The sequence below is a fragment of the Bubalus bubalis genome, chromosome 2, assembly GCF_019923935.1.
Source record: "Bubalus bubalis isolate 160015118507 breed Murrah chromosome 2, NDDB_SH_1, whole genome shotgun sequence".
Lineage (NCBI taxonomy): Eukaryota > Metazoa > Chordata > Mammalia > Artiodactyla > Bovidae > Bubalus > Bubalus bubalis.
The window spans coordinates 103,362,904-103,383,452 of NC_059158.1; the positions used below are offsets into that span (position 1 = coordinate 103,362,904).

At 39.5% G+C, this 20,549-nt stretch overlaps 1 long non-coding RNA gene across 1 annotated transcript in view; it reads left to right on the forward strand.

Moving 5' to 3' along the window:
* Nucleotides 1-212: 212 nt before the first annotated feature.
* The window catches only part of LOC123331519, a 66,671-nt gene continuing 46,334 nt past the window's right edge, over nt 213-20,549 (forward strand). The window contains exon 1 of the long non-coding RNA XR_006548185.2: nt 213-1,986. This is a non-coding gene — a long non-coding RNA (uncharacterized LOC123331519). The remainder of the gene's footprint in view (nt 1,987-20,549) is intronic.

The following is a 20,549-nucleotide window of genomic DNA, read 5'->3' on the forward strand; positions in this document are numbered from 1 at the left end:
CCAGTACTCTTGCCTGGAGAATCCCGTGGATGGAGGAGTCTGGTAGGCTGCAGTCCATGGGGTCGCTAAGAGTCAGGCACAACTGAGCGACTTCCCTTTCACTTTTCACTTTCATGCATTGGAGAAGGAAATGGCAACCCACTCCAGTGTTCTTGCCTGGAGAATCCCAGGGGCGGGGGAGCCTGGTGGGCTGCCGTCTATAGGGTCGCACAGAGTCGGACACGACTGAAGTGACTTAGCAGCAGCAGCAGGCCTTATTCTCTAAAATTCTGATTAAGCCTACATTTTTCAGTTGAAGATGGGATATATGTTGGCTGGAGAAAGGACAGGAGAGTGAAATTTGGTCAATAGGAAAATGATCACTGGGGAAAAGGTCAGAAGCCAGTGTCTCTAAAAGTAAGATTTCCAGTCCCCTAAAACTTTATGAAAAAGTGCAGAAACTTACCTACATGAGCCCAGTTTGATCAAAAAATTCTAAGAAAATGCTGCTTATAGATGCTTTCAATAATTCCTTAATTATATGAGACTATCTGGGCACTTGTATTTCTGACTCATCTAATTCTAAAAGAAACCTCAAATGTTTTTTGCCACAATAGGGCAATAATAGGCAAAGTTAGTGACTCTCTTGCTGACGCTGCAACTTCCGTGTCACCTGGGAATTTTTTAGAGATGAAAATTACCAAGCCCACTCTAAACCTACTGAATCAGAATTTGTGTGGGTGGGGCCCAGCCACTTGTTTTTTGATGAGATCTCTGGGTGTTTCCCATTCCTGAATTTTGATAAACTCTGGTATAAGTCATTTAGGGCAGATAGCATTTTTCCCAACTTAAAAGAAATGAAGCAGAAGAAAAAGGCATAACTTCCTTCCCATGGTGAATGCATTTTAGCACCCCCAACTCGGGAAGGATCAGAGAGGAGCATGAAGTGAGAAACCACCACTAGTCTATTGCAGGAAGCCCAGCAGGATTCCAGCGCACAACCACCTGAGGGTCTGCTCTCACAGGTGCAATCAATATGCATGGAACCATCGGACTCCTTACACCTAATCTAAATCCTCTTTCTGCAAATTAAGCTTTTCTCTTTGTTTAATTTGCAGTGGAAAAGAACAGCTGGTGGGTAAAATTAGTATGAAAAATGTCTATATACTTAAGGTCCATGATTTAAGTCCTTCCTGACTTCTTTCCTCAAAGTAAAAAACACTTTCTTCTCTTACTTTCAAACTCTCTCTTGAACTATCATCCTAGTACTTGTTAGGCAAATCTAAATTAATTACTTTTAAACTTCAGATTTTGAAAGAATAAAACCATCTAGTCTTGCTATACTTAAAAACTGCTACATACTCAAGAGATAAGCATAGCCAGAATCTCTCCACGGGAACTCAGATGACTTCCAACACATGCCTACTTTTCATCAATCCCCACTGTATCATTAACATTACATAAAGATTATAGTTTAATATACTCGCCCTTTTATTTTTTTATATATATTTTGCTCATGTTTAGGAAAAAATTTTAAAAATGCACATTCTTGGAATATCCTGCTGACATCCACTTTGTTGGTAAAGCACCCCAATTTCTGCGCTAACATTTCACAGTTCTCCTTGTGCCTTTAATGGGATTAAGTACAGCCCGCTCCAGGTGTGGATAGTAATTCAGACTGGCCAATCAGATCACTGCCTCCTCCCATCCATGCCACTTGGATCAGGGGTTAGCGCTTGACTTACTTCAGACCAAACAGAGACAAGGAGACAGTAAAGTTAGAATCTCATATTCTTTGCTTAAACTTTTGAGGAAGGGGTACGTTTTTTCAGGTGCAATTGCTAAGAGGATGGAACATGAGTCTAGCGCTGTCAGCAGCCTTCTGTCCACCTAACTGGAGAACCTACCATAAGCAGAAACAACACAGAGAGAAGCAGGGCTAAGAGATGGAAAGACTCCTGAGAAGGCTCCAAAACAGATTTTAAACCACAGAGTGGAAATTTTCAGGTAAATCAACCAATGTTTTTTCCCTTTTTATTTTTTTTCTTAAGGAAATTTATATTGTGTTTTCATTCACTTTAACCTAATGTGCAGGACATTGTGGCTAATTGGTTTATGAACAACAAGGCAGGAGAATCAGCAATGAATCTATAAACGGTTGAAATGGGCAACTGGGTAGATGGTGTTTTTATCTGAGATTTTGATAAACACGAGAACAGGTTTGATGAATGTTGAATAGAGCTGGATGATATGAGGAAAAGTATGGTTTTGCATGTTTTTCTTTAGCTGTCTAAGAAACTTTTAAAAGAAAATATCTTGTAGGTCACTGATTATGCAGGTCTATATCTCCTAAAAGTCTAGATATGGGGATTGGGACTCATAGAGATATAGATGGAAGCTGGTGTAAGAAAACACCCAAGAGTGTAAAAGGTTCCCAACATTTATTAAGCCATTTTTATTTTGCATCCATAACATCAAGTGCCTCAGGTTAAAGTAAGATAACGACAGAAAATCTCAACTTGAAAACTGCTGCTGCTGCTGCTGCTAAGTCGCTTCAGTCGTGTCCGACTCTGTGCGACCCCATAGACGGCAGCCCACCAGGCTCCCCCGTCCCTGGGATTCTCCAGGCAAGAACACTGGAGAGGGTTGCCATTTCCTTCTCCAATGCATGAAAGTTAAAAGTGAAAGTGAAGTCGCTCAGTCATGTGCAGCCTACCAGGCTCAACTTGAAAACTAGGCCTCATCAGTGGAATAGAGAGCACTGACAAAGCAAAGCAGCTGTTTGTGGTGAACTGAAACAGATAAAGAAACAAAGCTGAACATAGATTATTCTTGCACGAATCTTGGTTTTAATGGGAAGAATGAGCATGCTTTACCTAAGTGTTTGAATGATGATGAAACAAGATCACTGTTTCATTCCTAACTCTCTGTATAGATTCAAGGGTGCAATTACCATTTTTACTTCCGCTGCTGAAATTGTTGCCATTTTCATTTTACATTACTTATTAGAACATGGGAGTAGTGTCCAAGCAGATGGTTGTCAGTAAACTGATGACTACAGTTATGGATTAGTGTCCAAATACAATTCTCAAAACTTGGTACACTGTGTAGTTTCCTGAATGTGACTGCCAAAATAAATCTGGCCTGGAAAATAATTTTGAGGACTTTCCCCTCTCAAATTTTTTTCAGTATTTTCAGCTAAAGATAGCCTTTAAAAGCTGAGACTTTGCACATATAGACAAACCACTTATTGCATTTGGGAACTTTCTTGATAAGCTTATTTCAGAGAAAATATTCTAATACAAGGCTCATATAAATCCCATCCATTCCATTCAACATGTTTTTTCTCTTCCAGAAAAAAAAGAATCCGAAGCCATTGTGGCTGAATGTACTTGCTCACTGTATCTATGTTGGTAAAGGCCTTAAAATGAATTCTTACTTGTATTAATTTTACTTTATTTGACAATATTTGTACTCAGTGACTAGAATAGGCACTAGAGTATTTCCAGTCTGTCCCTTCCCTAATCATAGCTACTCCTTTGGTTCACCTCTTGTCTTAAAAGACAAACGGTCTTTTATTGGGGGGGGGGAGGGACATCACTGAGTCCTCAGTTCCTACAAAAACCTACCCTTTTCATGTTCCCTGGAAAAACAAGTGGGATCACAATAAACTGGCTATGCCCTGAGTGTTTTCAAGCAAGTACAATCTCTAATATACTGCTGTCTTAAATCTATCAAAAGCTTGATATTTATGAAGGCTTACCTGAAAGATAAGCAGTCCCTCTAAATCCTCTAAATTTTACTCAAGATTAAGGTAAACCAGCAGAGAGTTATAGCCTTAAATAATAGTCCTCCACTCCTGCCTTTACCTAGTGGTGTTTTCCTGGCATGACGTCACTGGACGGTATTCGAGGGGCACTATAGGAAACAGCCTGATGTAGCTGAGGGCTGTGTCGGAGATAAAGGTGTTGGTGAGGATGATTTTCATCCTGTTACACAGTGTTCTTTTTATAAGGACTCTAGGGAGAAGAATTTTTTTTTTTTCTTCTGGCTTCAACTCTAGCAAAAGTCATTCTCCTAAGCATTTGGCTTGTTCTTATCTTTACAGACCGTCCCATTTTGGCTTTAAGCAGAACTAATATGTTGTTTAAGATACCTGGCGGCAAAGAGGTCAGAAGGAGGTCAGGCTGTCTTCTCTGCAGCGAATTAGCGATATTCATTCATTATCTCCCAAGTCCTCATTAAAACAGCTTTAATGTGGTGACCATTTGATGGTACACATACGCTTTAATCTTGTGAATATCAAACCCACCTGGGTTACATTTCCTGTTATGGACAGTTAGCAGAAGCAGGTTAATACGTTAACTCCTTAATCTGCAGCTTGTGGAGGAACTAGGCTCACTAGTAGCCTGAATTTGAGCTCAAATGGTCTATATAGAGTAGTGCTAATTTATCAGGTTCTGTCTTCAAATCCCAGATTGCTTAAGACAGTTTTAATCATGTTTAATTTCACACCTTATCTTTCTTTGCTCTGATATATTATTTTTCAGGTTATTCTTTGGGCCTGGATATGCCCTATTTTTCTTCCTCATCTGACCTAGATTCAAATTTACACACTGTGAAATAGCTAATAAATTCCCATTAAGGTTCTAAAAGGTGAAGGTTCAATCAGTGTATAAGTCATCAAATTCTCATGTAAAACTGACTGATCCTTCGTATTATAGCTTGGCAAAAGTATGCTACAGATCCTTAGGATTTTTATGAAAAAAATTTCAAGTCATTTGACTGAGGGAAGCCCACCTATTCTAGAATACTAGAATACTTGAGCATTTCTAAAATTTCCCCATCAGCTAGGGCAATTCTCTCCTCTCCCAGTTACTCTTAAAATACAGTCTTTCCCTGGAAGCCTGCACAATGCTCTAACTTAACCTGTATTCACTGCGCGATGTTTCCTTTGTGTGCCTTTTGTCTTTGAGGTTGGACATTAAAAGGCAAAGTTTCTGTTCGTGTTTGGGCTGGTGGAGCCTTGGGAAAGTGGGACAAGAATCCCCATTGGGAACTTTTTTTCCCCTCTCCACAAGCAATACAGAGTATTACAATGATTTACAGAGACACGTTGAAAGTAAATTATGTTGTAAACGCCTGTCCCTTGGGCCAGCTAAGAATCACAGGAAAAAAATGCAAAAAGTTTGAAATTCCCAACAGCAAAGGTTGACAGGAAAATATGGTTTTGTTTTTCTATGAGTAAAAGTAACTTTTATGTTGTGTTTTCCCATGAGAAATTATAAACTTTCAAAGGAATTTTAGCCTCTTGCATGCACATATAAGAGCAATTTATCTGGTACTGCCCCAGTGAAAACACTCTTAAGACTTTAAAGCTGTTAGAAGTGGGGCTGAATTTCTTCAAGACCGCTACTTCTTATTTGTCCTTGCTGTCTCCTCTTGTCAAAACATTTACTTATTCTTCGAAGAGTTGCAAGTTGGCAACATGTTAATAATATGAAAATGCATTTGTGCAGCTCATGTGGCTGCAATTTTTGAGTATATTCATCACTTACTTAATGAATAATGGATCCTTTACAGTAGCAAGGCCACACAGAAGAATATACAACAAATTCAAAGAGAACTTGTCAATATAAGATATCGCGAGTGCCTCGCAATATCTTTTTTTTTTTTTTTTGGAGTCTTGAGGCTCAGGTAGGATCCCCAGTCAGACCTCTACCCTCTTCTTCCTTCCTTAACTAATAAGCAACAGTTATAGAAATTCTACAGCTGGGTGACTAGCTTAAATCACTCAGGTTCATTTTGTGGGTATGAATGTCTTTTATTCCTGAGAGACTTTAAAAGTAGGTTTTCATATCATTTTCTTTCTCTGTTTCAACTTAATTAGAAATTATTCAGAATGATTTTTTGTTAGAAACTCCATTTTTTTTTAATGACATGATAAGAAAAATAAGTAAAAGATGCCCTCAAACTGCTACTCAGCCTTCTCTGCAACTAAAACTCACATCATTAGATTTTTCAGCAGTGTTGTTCAGTATTGGCTTCTTTTCCTCCAGACATTCTTGGTCTGACTTGTCCCTGCCCCCTCTTGTAAGCTCTTCTTTGTCGAAGGTCCAAGTTTTCTCTAGTGTTTATAAACTCTTCCTTGTCAAAATACCAGATAGTCTGTTTCTTCACTGGAAGGGAGATTTATCCAAGGGATATCATTTCAAGGACTATGAGCAGACACAATAACTCCTCTCTCTACCTGTCATTTCAGCATTTGCATCAAAACTTTGAAACTCGGGTGTGCACAAGCAGGATATATTCCAACAGAGCACTCCAATTTTCAGGGACTTCATTCCCTTTAGACTGCAGAATTGTTCTAAAGTGTCTATAAATGTTGTCACAAAATCTAAAGAAAACTATAAACATTAAGAAGTTCATGTGCATTATACTGACTGAAAGAAATGACAACATCCAATTATTATCTCCACAACATCAGTAATGAATAGAATGAAAACTAAACCAGCATCATCCTCATTTTCTCATGCTCTGCTAGGCACACACAGAAACCCTGCTGCTATGCATTGTCTCTTTCCCCACCCCTTCATTTTCTCCGCCTGTGATAGACATATCTTTATGGATTAACAAGTACGAAGATCATGTCATTTCCTGACATAAATGATAATATACCTTTGCTCCTAGAGATATGTTTAGACAAAAAATAAATACCACCCCCCAACCCCCCAACCCCCGAAAAGCCTCAGATTGAGTTGTTGGCTAAACAGAGCTTCTTAATTAAAATATCACAGTGAAATGTTTTCTGGTGATGCGAAAGCTTAAAGGCAGTGCCTCACTTGCAAAAGATGAGGGAAAGAGATCGCAAACCCCTTCCAGCCCTGCAACTTTTTAATAGATTCACTCCAATGTGACCAGTTAGCCTTAATGTAACTGATAGTGAAAACTTGGCCTCTGTGCACTGGTGCTAAATCCAATCTCATGCCAAGTTGAGTCAGTCATGTCCAGCTCCTTGCGAACACATGGACTGTGGTCCACCAGGCTCCTTTGCCCATGGGGATTCTCCAGGCAGGAATACTAGAGTGGGTTGCTATGCCCTCCTCCAGGGGATCTTCCCCACCCAGAGACTGAATGCACATCTCCTGCAGCTCCTGGACTGCAGACGGATTCTTTACCTCTGAGCCACTGGGGAAGCCAAACTCAGAGACAAAGATTTGGGTGAGGTAGGAAAGAATAACTTCTTTACTTTCCTAGGCAAAAACGAAAATATCAGGCTCATGCCTCAGAAACTTTGTGTTCCAACTGGGGAGGATTTCAGATCAGATCAGTAGCTCAGTCGTGTACAACTCTTTGTGACCCCATGAATCACAGCATGCCAGGCCTCCCTGTCCATCACCAACTCCTGGAGTTCACTCAGACTCATGCCCATCGAGTCAGTGATGCCATCCAGCCATCTCATCCTCTGTCGTCCCCTTCTCCTCTTGTCCCCAGTCCCTCCCAGCATCAGAGGCTTTTCCAATGAGTCAACTCTTGCATGAGGTGGCCAAAGTACTGGAGTTTCAGCTTTAGCATCATTCCCTCCAAAGAAATCCCAGGGCTCATCTCCTTCAGAATGGACTCGTTGGATCTCCTTGCAGTCCAAGGGACTCTCAAAAGTCTTCTCCAACACCACAGTTCAAAAGCATCAATTCTTCGGCACTCAGCCTTCTTCACAGTCCAACTCTCACATCCATACATGACTACAGGAAAAACCATAGCCTTGACTAGACGAACCTTTGTTGGCAAAGTGATGTCCCTGCTTTTGAATATGCTATCTAGGTTGGTCATAACTTTCCTTCCAAGGAGTAAGCGTCTTTTAATTTCATGGCTGCAGTCACCATCTGCAGTGATTTTGGAGCCCCAGAAAATAAAGTCTGACACTGTTTCCACTATTTCCCCATCTATTTCCCATGAAGTGATGGGACCAGATGCCATGATCTTCGTTTTCTGAATGTTGAGCTTTAAGCCAACTTTTTCACTCTCCACTTTCACCTTCATTAAGAGGCTTTTTAGTTCCTCTTCACTTTCTGCCATAAGGGTGGTGGTATCTGCATATCTGAGGTTATTGATATTTCTCCCTGAAATCTTGATTCCAGCTTGTGTTTCCTCCAGTCCAGCATTTCTCATGATGTAATCTGCATATAAGTTAAATAAACAGGGTGACAATATACAACCTTGATGGACTCCTTTTCCTATTTGGAACCAGTCTGTTGTTCCATGTCCAGCTCTAACTGTTGCTTCCTGACCATACAGGTTCCTCAAGAGGCAGGTCAGGTGATCTGGTATTCCCATCTCTTTCAGAATTTTCCCCAGTTTATTGTGATTTGGTGAGGAGTTTAATAGCAATGGTTCAAGAGTAGGGTTGCTGATAAGGATTAGAGTGTGTTCAGGGCCTGTACTCCTCTAATCTGGTCTCAGGTAGTCTCCTCTTAATAAACTTCTCTGATTCCTTTAATCTGACCTCTGGTGGTCCTCTTTGGAAAGAAGAATGCTAACATCTTCCATTGTTGGGGATTTTGGTTCTGCAAAGAACTCGGAGACATTGTTATATGTATCACTTGAGGCTGAACCAGGACTTCTGCCCCAAGGCTGCACTATTGTTTCTCAGCTGCTCCTCCCCTGTCTCTGCATCCCCTCCCTTCCCTGACTAGCAAATGTTCAAGTCTGCCCTTTCAAACTCAGGAAAGGTCTTGGAGGCTGGAATCTAGTTCCCACAAATAAGAAAAGGGAAATATGAAAAGACTTCATGCCCAGGAGCCCCACAGTGTCTTGCATGGTTTCATAGCTAATTCTAAGGGGCACAGACATGAGGAGTCATCAGAATTATGTGGGCATGCCTAATCAATAAAAGCTCTTAGTTCTCTCATTAATCATCTCCAAAGGAGAAAATAGTTTTATGTCTGAATTTTCCTTTATTTAACCATAACTAATCTCAATCTACTAAATATTTTTCTCAAAGTTTGAATGTGAGTGTATGAAAAGGATCTGCCTTTTTTATAGTAAACCACAGTAAGCTGTTTAAATTACAGAAAACTGGATGGACAGATTGATGGATAGATAAATAATACCAAATAGAATATATATGTTCTTTGTCCCTAGTTCCTAACACAGATTTAAAAATCCTTGAAATTGCCTGAGTGATAAAACTTTTTGCTGTGCTAAAGTGGTGACTCATGGGGGGCCCTTAAGATAGTTTCAGGATGGGGACACAGTATCAAAACAACCAACCTTGGTAATAGAGGGTTAAAATTGAGATAAGCCCAGCTTCCAGATGAAGAGGGAAAGGAATATGAGTTTTAATCACTTACTGATGATTTAATCAAGCCTAGGTAGTAAAACCCCAATAAAAATTCTGAACCAAGAACTCAGTGGAGCTTCTTGGTTGGTATACACACTGATGGGGGGTGGGGGGTGGCAGGCGGGTGATGTGTCTGGATTCCACAAGGAAAGGACAAAGGAACGCATTAAGAGCTCGACCACCTAGACTTGCCCTATGTGTTTCTGCATTTAGTTGTTCCTGATATGTGTCCTTTATAATAAAACTATTGTCATAGGTGTTGTGATTTCAGTGAGTTCTGAGTTATTCTAGCAAAGTATTAAACATTGAGGAGATTGTAGTAACACCACAATTATAGCTGGTGAATCAGAAGTACAGATGACCCCAAAAACTTGTAGCTGGCATCTGAACCAAAGGTAGTCTTGTGGAGAACTGTCTTTAACTTGTGGAATCAGACTCAAGTAGCATGAGAACTGAATTAACCTGAATAACACCTCGTTAGTGTCAGAGAATTGGTTTCAGAGCAGCAATAGATGGAGCATTTTCTCTATTATTAGTTTCTTATTTTTATTTACCTAATAGTTCAAGCTTTAAACTTAATCAAATTGGGAGAAAATAGCAAAACAGGAATGGCTAAGAAGGTGTTCAGTTGTTTCAAGTAATAGAAAAAGACACTAAAGTAGCTGAAATAAAGGTTTTTAAAAAATATTGTGATGTATGCAATATGTTTGAGAGCCAATTAAATTTATCTATATTTTAAGTGAAGAGGAACTAAAAAGCCTCTTGATGAAAGTGAAAGAGGAGAGTGAAAAAGTTGGCTTAAAGCTCAACATTCAGAAAACGAAGATCATGGCATCTGGTCCCATCACTTCATGGGAAATAGACAGGGAAACAGTGGAAACAGTGTCAGACTTTATTTTTCTGGGGCTCCAAAATCACTGCAGATGGTGACTGCAGCCATGAAATTAAAAGACGCTTACTCCTTGGAAGGAAAGTTATGACCAACCTAGATAGCATATTCAAAAGTAGGGACATCACTTTGCCAACAAAGGTTCGTCTAGTCAAGGCTATGGTTTTTCCTGTGGTCATGTACGGATGTGAGAGTTGGACTGTGAAGAAGGCTGAGCGCCGAAGAATTGATGCTTTTGAACTGTGGTGTTGGAGAAGACTCTTGAGAGTCCCTTGAACTGCAAGGAGATCCAACGAGTCCATTCTGAAGGAGATGAGCCCTGGGATTTCTTTGGAAGGAATGATGCTAAAGCTGAAACTCCAGTACTTTGGCCACCTTATGCAAAGAGTTGACTCATTGGAAAAGCCTCTGATGCTGGGAGGGATTAGGGGCAAGAGGAGAAGGGGACGACAGAGGATGAGGTGGCTGGATGGCATCACCGACTCAATGGACTTGAGTCTGAGTGAACTCCAGAAGTTGGTGATGGACAGGGAGGCCTGGCGTGCTGTGATTCATGGGGTCGCAAAGAGTCGGACACGACTGAGCGACTGATCTGATCTGATACAATGGCAACCCACTCCAGTACTCTTGCCTAGAGGGTCCCATGGATGGAGGAGCCTGGTGGGCTGCAGTCCATGGGGTCGCTAGGAGTCCGACATGACTTCACTTTCACTTTTCACTTTCATGCATTGGAGAAGGAAATGGCAACCCACTCCAGTGTTCTTGCCTGGAGAATCCCAGGGACGAGGGAGCCTGGTGGGCTGCCGTCTCTGGGGTCGCACAGAGTCGGACATGACTGAAGCGACTTAGCAGCAGCAGCAGCAGCAACAGCATACTATATACTGGGATTCCTTGGTGACTCAGTGGTAAAGAATTCACCTGCAGTGCAGAAGACACAGTACATGAAGGTTCTGTCCCTGGGTCAGGAAGATCTTCCAGAGAAAGAAACCCACTCCAGTATTTTTGCCTGGGAAATTTCATGAACAGAGGAGCCTGGTGGACTGCAGTCCATACAGTTGCACAGAGTAGAACATGACTTAGCACTCACACACACACACACATATTATATGCTATATATTGTATGTTTATCTATTATTATTCATATTTACGCTAAGGTAAATAAACTTCAATTTCAATTGAATTTTGAGACCCAAGATGTATAGAGAGTAATAGCATAGAAAACAAATAACTCTACGAACTTAATATGACGTTAGAATTTCTCTAGCATAATTACTTACCTTTACAAGTGCATCCTTTAATTCTTTCAGGGCAAATAAACTGCTTTCTAGCTTATTACTTTGAGCATTGGAGTGACCACTTTTTATTTTCCTCATCTCTGAAATGGGAATACTACTACTTCCTAGTGTTTTAAGGTCATTGTGAGGATAAAAGTACTAGTTTTCAGATGCTTAGAGTTCTGATTATGGTGTTGGACCATGCCCTTAGTTGCCTCACCTAAGAGACAAATGTATTTCCTGACTCCGACTCACTACTTTATCACCTCCTCTGAACTTCTGCTTGCCAGTATCCCTCTTGAATGTCCTACCAATTACTGAGCTCAAGTCTTTATCATCTCTGAATTGGTTAGAACACAAAAGTTGCTGTTCCCATTCCTCAGAGCAATATTTTCCTAATCCTACCTTGGCTTTCATTAACAGTTTGTGAACAATTCTATTGTACTGTTGATACAAGCTTGTAACAAGGAAATTTCCTCAATTCAGGAAAAATGTTTTTAAATATAAATACTGTATTTACTTGTATTGCATTGCATTGCATTTCCTTTTGTTTCTGATTTGAGTTCAACGCTTCTAAAATAGTTCTAAATTTATCAAACTTTTTTTTTTAGCATTTATTACATATGCATTCAGTAACCATGTGTTATCTCAAAAAAGATGTGGTTAGAAAGAACACTACTTTTGCAGTTAAAAACACACCAAAAAACAAAGCACTTCTGTTTAGATATAGATGTACTACTTATACCACTTCAAGATAGTTTTGTAATTAAAATCTTAGATTGTTTTCATCTATAATATTGAGATTATAACATCCTCTTCACTATAATAGAGTTTCTATAAGTATCAAATCAAATAAGGAAGTCTATTTTAAAATTCTGTATAAACTTATAAACACTATTCAAATATAATGGGGAACTACTACTAATCAGTTTTTTTAATGAACAAATTAGGATGAAAGACAGTTCTTGAGCACCTCACTGGAGACATATCTCCAAGTTCCTTACCCTTTTCTCTTTTCTTTGTTTGTTCTCCCAAGAGAACAAACTGATATATACTTCCCTGATTCCACAGAGTAGTACAAGGCTATTGGGTTAATTATGTCTAAGACTCCATTCTGATATAGCCATAATTTTATTTGACCCACTTCCTGCCAAGTGCCCTTTGCTGAGCTTTCCACCTTCAGCTTTTGAAAATTGAGAGGTGGAATAAGAACTCAACTTGAGAAATCAAATAATCTTGAGTTGGAATCCTCAGTCATCCTTTGGCTGGGTGATTTTAGAAAAGTCACTTTATAGCTTGAAGTCTAGGGTTGATCTGTTAAAATGTTCTTTCCCGGTAAGGAAAGTAACTTTCCTTATAAAACTGATGTAAAGTTTGTCGGAGATCCAACCAGTCCATTCTGAAGGAGATCAGCCCTGGGATTTCTTTGGAAGGAATGATGCTAAAGCTGAAACTCTAGTACTTTGGCCACCTCATGTGAAGAGTTGACTCATTGGAAAAGACTCTGATGCTGGGAGGGATTGGGGGCAGGAGGAGAAGGGGACGACAGAGGATGAGATGGCTGGATGGCATCACTGACTCGATGGGCGTGAGTCTCAGTGAATTCCGGGAGTTGGTGATGAACACGGAGGCCTGGTGTGCTGTGATTCATGGGGTCGCAAAGAGTAGGACACGACTGAGCAACTGAACCGATCTGATCTGATCTGATATATATGTGCATATATATATGTGTGTGTGTGTGTATTACATAATATATATATATATACATATATATATATATATATATATAGGAGAAGGAAATGGCAATCCACTCCTCTATTCTTGCTTAGGAATTCCAATGGACAGAGGAGGCTGGTGGGCTGCAGTCCATGGGATTGCAAGTGTTGGACATGATTTAGCAACTATACCACTACCACCTACACACACACACACACACATTTTCCTTACATATTAAAAAAAAAAAATTAAGGTGAAAGTAGATGAAAGAAGGATAGGAAAATGACTGAAATTTAATTACTACCCTATTTACTCCAAACTTTTTCCACGTAAGTGTTATGTTAATTTCAAATCTGTCAGATAGTCTGCAATGTCAGACTGAAGTCAAGGAAAGATTTGTGTGGCATTTTCGTAACAATATCTCAAATGTAAATGAAGTGAATGGATCATGAAGCTTTGTTAGTGAATTTGCAAGAACAAATCGGTTCTTAGAGACCTAGAGACCTACACCTGAGATAGCAGTCACTGGGCACTAAAGTGCCTAGGAAACATTTCAAGTTTGCGTAAATTCTTACTCAAAAACTGAAATCACATGGTTTGGCAGCTGTGGAATCTTTACTGTTTTAATCTTCAGTTCCTTTGGAAAATCAGCTCAACCTTGTTTACCTTGGTACTGTCAAGGAAATCCCAAACATAGCATCATTTTGTCACCAGACCTTGGATCTACATGCTCAGGTATGATGGTTAATTTTATGTGTCAACTTGATTGGCCAAGGGATGCCTAGATATTGGTTAAATATTCCTATGTCTCTGAGAGTGTTTCTAGAAGAGATTAGCATTTGAATTGGTGACTGAGTATAACAGATGGCCCTACCCAGTGCAGATGGGCATCATCCAATCTGTTAAGAGCCTGCGAGAACAAAACAGTGGAAAATGCTTGAATTGCCCCTGTCTGCCTGAGTTGGAACATCGATCTTCTGCTCTTAATGTTCCTGGTCTCAGGTCTTCAGACCTGGAATGGAATCTATACCATTTATTCTCTGGCTTTTAGGCCTTTGAACCATACCATCACATTTCCTGGTTGCCATCTTGCAGTTGGCTAACATAATTATGGAACCTGAGCATCCCAATATCTTCCAACATTGTAGAATCTCTTAATATAGATATATAGGATATCTATATCTCTTTTGTTGTTTCTACTTCTCTTAGTTCAGTTCAGTCACTCAGTCATGTCCGACTCTTTGTGACCCCATGAACTGCAGCATGCCAGGCCTCCCTGTCCATCACCAACTCCCAGAGTCCACCCAAACCTATGTCCATTGAGTCAGTGATACCATCCAACCATCTCATCCTCTGTCGTCCCCTTCTCCTCCTGCCCTCAATCTTTCCCAGCATCAGGGTCTTTTCAAATGAGTCAGCTCTTCGCATCAGGTGGCCAAAGTATTGGAGTTTCAGTTTCAAAATCAGTCCTACCAATGAACACTCAGGACTGATCTCCTTAGGATGGACTGGTTGGATCTCCTTGCAGTACAAGGGCCTCTCTACTTCTCTGGAGAGCCCTAATATACAATACACTAACACTGACCCTGGGAAATTGCTGTCTGCGTGTACCTCTCATTCTCTAGCTGCCTGTTCAGCAAAGAGTAGACAGTTTCATATCAACTGTCACTATTCTTTTCCTAATGGCCTATAAACCATATGTTTAATGTCACTGACCGTTGATTTGAATATTATAATTCTACAGTTTTCAGAATTAGCCCCTTTTCTTCCCCCAACCAGTAAGATATTTTATGTATTCTGTAGTCACATTTTGAATCTATACTTGTTCCCTCAGGAGGAAACTACAATGGACATAAAATTTCAAAATCAAACAACTGGATGTTAGATTTTTCTCCTCACTGGCCCTGAAAATCCCCCTCATCTCTGTGATGTTGACTCTGATCTCCTCTATTGGATTTCTCACTGATCCCCTTGATGATATTAGAAGGAAGATAAGTTAATAGTTATGTGTAATGGTTAATTTTGTGTTAACAAAAGATGCCTAGATAGTAAAATCCCATTCATGGGTGTGTTTGTGTGGGTACTTCTGGAAAAGATTAGCATTTGATTCAGTAAACTGAGTAAACCAATCTTCCCCAATCCATGTGGGCAGGCATCATCCAGTGTGCTGGGGCTGAAACAAACATGAAGATGAAGAGTAAATTCTGACTTCTTAAATCTTTTTCTAACCTTGGACATCAGAACCTTCAGCCTTTGGACTTAGAGTGAACTATACCAATAACACTATTCTGTGATTTTTAATTAAACAAATTTGTATCTTCACTGAAGGAATGAGCTATGAAACTTAAAAATGTAAAGAATTTCATTAATAACATTTGAGAGCATTTTGTAATTCACTACCTATATTCACATATATTATGTCTTTAGACATAGAATTTTGAGACTCAGAGTAGTTATTCAAAATCACTAGCTGATTTGTGATAGTTCAGGAGATTTTGTTTTTTCCATACTTCCTCAGGTAGAAAATCAGACCAGGATATTATCTTAAAGTTCGTTTCCAAAGACTCCTCGTTTTACAAATGAGACATTAGATACAAGCTAGCAACTATAACAAAATTCTGCTTCATCAGCCTTTCCTACCATCTCACTCTGCATTCAGATTTAATGATATAGACTGTAGATATTTTTAAGCAATATGAAAATACATGTGCTATACAAAAACCCTGTCTCCTAAAAAAGTGGCATTAGACACAAGAATACAAGTATTTTACTGATGGTTATCTAATCAACAAGCATGGGCTTTTTTAAATTCCTTGACAAACTTGTAGGCTGATAAATATTTCCACCAAAATTGCAATCACTAACACTTAACCTGATCCAACTCTTCTTCCAGAGTGTAGGTTCTCTGAAACTTTTGTTGAGGTGCATAAAAGCAATTGCATTATCAGATTTCCATCTCTATTACAATCTTCAAAGATTCCTTTATGATAAAAAAATATTATAAATGGTTCCATGTCACTGTTGTATTTATAACACCTGGATATTGCCATTGCTTCATGAATTGAGAACATTTTCTTCCTTTCACAGTATCACATATTGCCAGAAAGCACTTTTGCTTATTATTATGTTTAAATAATGTATTCTCAGATGTGTGCACTCCATATGATTAGCTCATAACACTATCTAGAACAATCTTTTGGTGAAACTTCATGCCTAGGATGGAATCTAGTCATTGCTCTTACATGGATTTACAATCTGTGCTCTATCAGTTCCACAAAGATAAAACATAAATGCCAAGCCAGAATGACACAAATGGAGAAAAAGCCCATTCCCTGCCTTCAGCGTGATTTGTGATATTTACTGACTAACCAAACACTAGCTTGGGATCAGACCCAAATAGCCTTTCAGGACTGGAGTGGTGACAATTGGCAATAGTTAGTATGGTACCAAAGCATGTACAATATTTGCAGTGTCATAGAACAGGGCTGTTTCTAAAGGGGAAAAGCAGCATTACTGCACAAAGGAGACCAGGAGATGATGTGGGCACAAGCCATCCTCTTGGGTATAGGAGGGAACCCAGAAATGTCATAAAATCCCTCTTTGATCTGTTGTCGCTACTGTTGGTTGTATGGGAAATTAACATATTTAATTAACTGTCTGACCAAAGCAGCTGTTACCTTATATAAAACCTTGAACATTGGTGCCTGGCTTATCCCACTAGGTGCTTGAATGTGCCAGTGGCATAAGACTGATGATATTTTTATACTGCATGGCACAGCATGACTCCTCTTGCAATAGGCTCAAGTCAAGATCTTCTTTAAATTCTTCATGGAGAATAATAATGTTCCAGCCTGAATTGCTTAATAACATCCTATGTCAGGCCAGCCAACAGGAAGCTCCATGCACAACAAAACGGACTCTGGCCAACCCAATCATTCCCAACTTCTATAAAGGCCGTTGCTGCATAGGGCCTGGCAAAGCCAGGCATGCATTTTTCCTCTTCGTCATCAGGATGCTATTGTATTCACAATTTGCATCGCTTACTTATGACATTATTTACCTTCTGTATTTTTTTTTTCCAAAAAGAAGTCCTTGCCTGCAGTATTTCCAAATGGAAAGAAATGCCTCTGAGTCAGAAGTTGCGATTATTAGTTTGCTAAGTTGCTGGTCCAAAGCTATTATGGAGATCATGATTGGTTTGAAGGATTTCTGAGAAGAGGGGGTGAGGGGACTGTGGAAAGTGGCTTTTCTGACCATTGAAAAATATTTCCTTTACTTGGTTTGTTATTCCACCCATTTGTGAGAGAGTAAGAATCAAGCATTTTCTATTTTGGATGGCTTGAGCTGTGAAGTGATGAATTTATCTCTAGTAAAGATGGAGGCCAGGATTTTTCAATACCTTTCGCCGTTATGTAGTAACACTGGTTATCTTGATTGCCTGTGCTGCTCTTTTTCTGAACGAATTTACTCTGCCATTGAATGTGTCCTCCTCATCATACCTTTACTACTGGATACACTTAATATTTCCTTTTGTGCAATTTCTGAAATTCTTGGAAAGTCTTGCAAAGTCTGCAGTTTCGGCCAGTACCATATGTAACTTACAGTTTGCTAGTTCAGCAATTGAAGGGCTCAAATTCCTGATTAGAGAGGCCTCCATAAGAACTATGGGGGAAAAGTTAGCCAGCAAGGACTTTGCTTCATTGTTTGCATTATTTTAAACTTTAAATAATGTGTGATAATTAGGCTATATTAACTTGGTATATGCACACTACAAAAAGATCAATAATCTTTCCAAAAATATAGAACTGAAGAAATGTTGAAGAAACAAAAGGTTGTACCTCATTCTGAATGAGCATATCCTATACTGCATGTGCATTTGTTCATGCAAAGACACATTGTTTATTGCATGTATCAGAAGGAAAAACTCCCAGGGTTTACTAAAAGCAAAATTGTGACTCGTTGGCTTGTTTTACTGACCCTTTATAAGTTAAATATGAAGATCATAAATATGTATATCAGCTCAGTTCAGTTGTGTCCAACTCTTTATGACCTCACAGACTGCAGTATGCCAGGTTTCCCTGTCCATCGCCCACTCCTGGAGCTTGCTCAAACTCATGTCCATCAAGTCAGTGATCCCATCCACCCATCTCATCTTCTGTCATCCCCCTGTTCTCCTGCCTTCAATCTTTCCCAGCATCAGGGACTTTTCCAATGAGTCAGTTCTTTGCATCAGGTGGTCAAAGTATTAGAGCTTCAGCTTCAGCATCAGTCCTTCCAATGAATATTCAGGACTAATTTCTTTTAAGATTGACTCCTTGTAGTCCAAGGGACTCGCAAGAGTCTTCTGCAACACCACAATTCAAAAGCATCAATTCTTTGGCACTCAGCATTTTATGGTCCAACTCTTACATCTATACACGACTATTGGAAAACCATAGCTTTGATATCATTGTATGTGTATATATATTTATATACACATACAATGATACACTTCTATCTTGAATGAATATGTTTATAAACATACACATGCAATGATATAATTCTATCTATAATTACAAGGTATAGTAAGAATTATTCTTCAAAAATACATGGGACAACTTCACATTGAAGGCCAGGAAGAACAGCTTCAAGCTTATAGAACTCTACATATTAGAGATTCAAGAGGTCTATCTCTTTGCTAAATTTAATTAGGAATAAGTTGCTCATGTAACTAGGTAATATCTCCCCACTGCCTTAAAAGCTGACTGACTACCTGAATCCTGATCACTGTATTTAGATGGAATTCACTTAAATTATTTTTATTATTCAACAAATATGTGCCTCACACATGGCTTGGGCAATGTGGAGAAAGTGAGGACTAATAAGTGAGGTATTGTGTCTATCTCATGCTTCTACTAGCATAGATATTTAGCGATGATCATAACTGAAGAGTTTCATTAGTAGAGACTTAATTAATACTTAATTAATACTAAGATGTTTCAGTTCAGTCAGTTCAGTTCAGTCACTCAGTCGCGTCCGACTCTTTGCCACCCCATGAATCGCAGGACACCAGGCCTCCCTGTCCATCACCAACTCCCGGAGTTCACTCAGACTCACGTCCATTGAGTCGGTGATACCATCCAGCCATCTCATCCTCTGTCATCCCCTTCTCCTCCTGCCCCCAATCCCTCCCAGCATCAGAGTCTTTTCCAATGAGTCAACTCTTCACGAGGTGGCCAAAGTACTGGAGTTTCAAATTCAGAATCATTCCCTCCAAAGAAATCCCAGGGCTGATCTCCTTCAGAATGGACTGGTTGGATCTCCTTGCAGTCCAAGGGACTCTCATGAGTCTTCTCCAACACCACAGTTCAAAAGCATCAATTCTTCGGCGCTCAGATTTCTTCACAGTCCAACTCTCACATCCATACATGACCACTGGAAAAACCATTACTATATAGCTAATGTAAATGAGAATTAATAAACTGTAGGTAACAGAGTAAGGTTCCAAGGGACTCTCAAGAGTCTTCTCCAACACCACAGTTCAAAAGTAGTATCAATTCTTCAGTGTTCTCAGCCTTCTTTGTGGTCCAACTCTTACATCCATATATGGCTACTGGAAAACCATAGCTTTGACTAGATGGACCTTTGTCATCAAGGTAATGTCTCTGCTTTTTAATATGCTGTTTAGGTTGGTCATAGCTTTTCTTCCAAGGAGTGAGTGTCTTTTAATTTCATGGCTGCAGTCACCATCTGCAGTGATTTTGGAGCCTCAAAAAATAGTGTCTTGCTGTTTCCATTGTTTCCCCATCTATTTGCCATCAAGTGTTGGTACTGGATGCCATTATCTTAGTTTATTGAATGTTGAGTTTTAAGCCAGCTTTTTCATACCATTTTTTCACTTTCATCAAGCAGCTCTTTAGTTATTCTTCATTTTCTACCTTTAGGGTGGTTTCATCTACGTATCTGAAGTTGTTGATATTTCTCCCAGCAATCTTGATTCCAGCTTGGGAGTTATCCAGCCCAGCATTTCACATGATGAACTCGCATATAAGTTAAATAATAAGCAGTGTGACAATATATAGCCTTGATGTACTCCTTTCCCAATTTGAAACCAGTCTGTTGTTCCATATCTGGTTATAACTGTTGCTTCTTGACCTGCATATAGGTTTCTCAGGAGGTAGGTGTGGTGGTGTGGTATTCCTGTTTCTTTAAGAATTTTCCAGTTTGTTGTGATCCACACAGTCAAAGGCTTTAGCATAGTAAATGAAGCAGAAGTAGATATTTTTCTGGAATTCCCTTGCTTTTTCTATGATCCAATGGATGTTGGCAATTTGATCTCTGTTTCCTCTGCCTTTTCTATATCCAGCTTGTA